Raw genomic sequence first — 2259 nt, forward strand, 5'->3', positions numbered from 1 at the left:
CAACAACAACAACAACAACAACAACAACAACAACAACAACAACAACAACAATTAGAACAAAAACCCGAATTATATATTTGGTGCACTGATCAAGTTCTAAACCTGCAACGGCAGCAAGCTGATATATTAAAACTCTATAATTTTGGTAACTGTGTGAGTTTATCAGCTTTCAACTCTACAAATTATGTAAAAGGTGGGACCTCCGAATTCATCTCCAACAGATCTCAACCAAGTAAGCAGACAGCCTAAAATCTCCCTAAATAACCACATTTCGAGTTAAACACTGCAGGGCTTTGAACCAGGACCACCCGTGCCGTGCATAAACCTGCGTGATACCGAGGAAGATAAAGGCACTCTCGTGACTTCTTGCTATCCACGGAGGAATGCATAAGTTCGAAACAAAGCCAATGTCTTATTGTCCTGACTATAATCACAAAGAGGTAATGCTACAGAGGCTACAAGAGAAAAAAATCAAAGGTATGCAACGTCCAATCAATATAATTCTATTACCAGCCAAGCAGCGTTTCCGTGGCCAAAAGCTGTGTTCGATAAAACCTTGAAATCGAGACGAGTGAAATGGCCGATAATTCCCCCATTAATCCATGTGATATTAGATAGTTTTCAACACCTTTTCCCTCGGAATGGGAAATTACAAATCGGCTCTTCGATAACGCGGGGCTTAATTGCTTGATTAGTTGTCGACATGCTTGGACATTACCTCACAAAAGGGTCAATCCTGCAAGGATGTCTGTTTAACGCTGTGTTGTTCAGTTGTTGTTTTTTCCACTACTTTCTATGACTTTTTCAGGAGATGAAAAAAAGGGAGAAAGCCTATGCTAGAATGTTCTTGTTGAGTCATTGATCTTCACACTTCAGCTAAGTTAAGCCGTATTTCTGTTAGCGCCTTTCCTTGCTCTCTCTCTCTCTCTCTCTCTCTCTCTCTCTCTCTCTCTCTGTTTTTCTCGAACCACAATCCACCTCGTTGTCTAACTTCCGTGACGGAATGCAATAAAAGCAGAGTGGAGATCCGGCGACAAGCTGGTCAATAATGGATACGATTTGTTCTTTGGTGCGGATCGATGTGCACTTGCATAAGGCTCCTTCTATACTCTTGCTACGGCAAGGATTGAAGGATTTGTAGGCCAGCAGTGTGCGAGGACAGGACGTGGAAGTTTGTAGGACTGCTCTGGTCTCGAAATACTCCGTCAAAAGTTGATGGCTTCTAGGTCTGGCGCAAAAGTCGCTACTAGTTGTTAAATAGACAACTGTGGCGTCTGAATAATTTAAATGAACAGCAACAAGAGCTCTTAGTTTTTTCTGACGTCGTGCGAAGCTACTAAAGTGTTGCGTTCATTTGTTTGAGCGGTTTTTCTGATGAGGGAATGAATTAAACACCAAGTAAAATGCCCCAGTTCGCTTTGATGATGTAGGAAACAGAGCGTTAATTTTGCTGACGATATAGCGCTGCGCTTGTCTAGGATACAAAGGCTCTTCTCTCTTTGATGTCTGGCATTGAAAAAATACTCAAAAGAGGGTTTTACTTTACAGGAAGACTATTTGCCCGTTGATGTCGGTTTCCTGGCCAGAGATCAGATAAAGTATGAAATAAGAGCCTGTACTTGATCACATCAGAGATGAATATATACTTGACGGGAATCCTGTCGACAACGAAGAAAGAGAGGTTTCAGTCAAAGCAGATGGAATAATAATCCGTAATAAGACAAGGCCCTCAGACTGATCCCAGAAGTTTGAGAGTAAGAGAGATTGCACAGAAAGGATGGACTGCTTCACACAGGATGCTACCATAAAGGACACTCTGGGCTCTTCAGAAAAATGATAAAATGCACAGTGTTTGTCAACACTTTGACCCACGGCATAAATTTTGCAACTTTAATTCAGAATTTCCAGTCTGCATAGGCCTTGGTGATTGTTTTAAAATCTTAATAATTTGGGGGTAGAGAAACAAAGTCGTTGCCTTTAGAGTTGAACAGATATTTTGATGGTGGAGTCTCATACACAGAAAGCTACACTATGATGCAACTCCGTTGTGTCAGTGCATCAACGGATTCTTGTTCAGGGACGATAGCCCAGGGGTTATATTTCTGCTGCTCGGATTTATTATAAGAGTACTCGCTCCTTGCCGAATAAGCTTTGCATCTTTTCTTTGAGGTAGGGTCTCATCAATAAGCCCACCGAACTGCAAGCGTTTCCAATAAAGAAACAGCTGTGATGAAGTCTCTCTCTCTCTCTCTCTCTCTC

This window comes from Aplysia californica, unplaced genomic scaffold, assembly GCF_000002075.1.
Source record: "Aplysia californica isolate F4 #8 unplaced genomic scaffold, AplCal3.0 scaffold00313, whole genome shotgun sequence".
NCBI classification, from domain to species: domain Eukaryota; kingdom Metazoa; phylum Mollusca; class Gastropoda; order Aplysiida; family Aplysiidae; genus Aplysia; species Aplysia californica.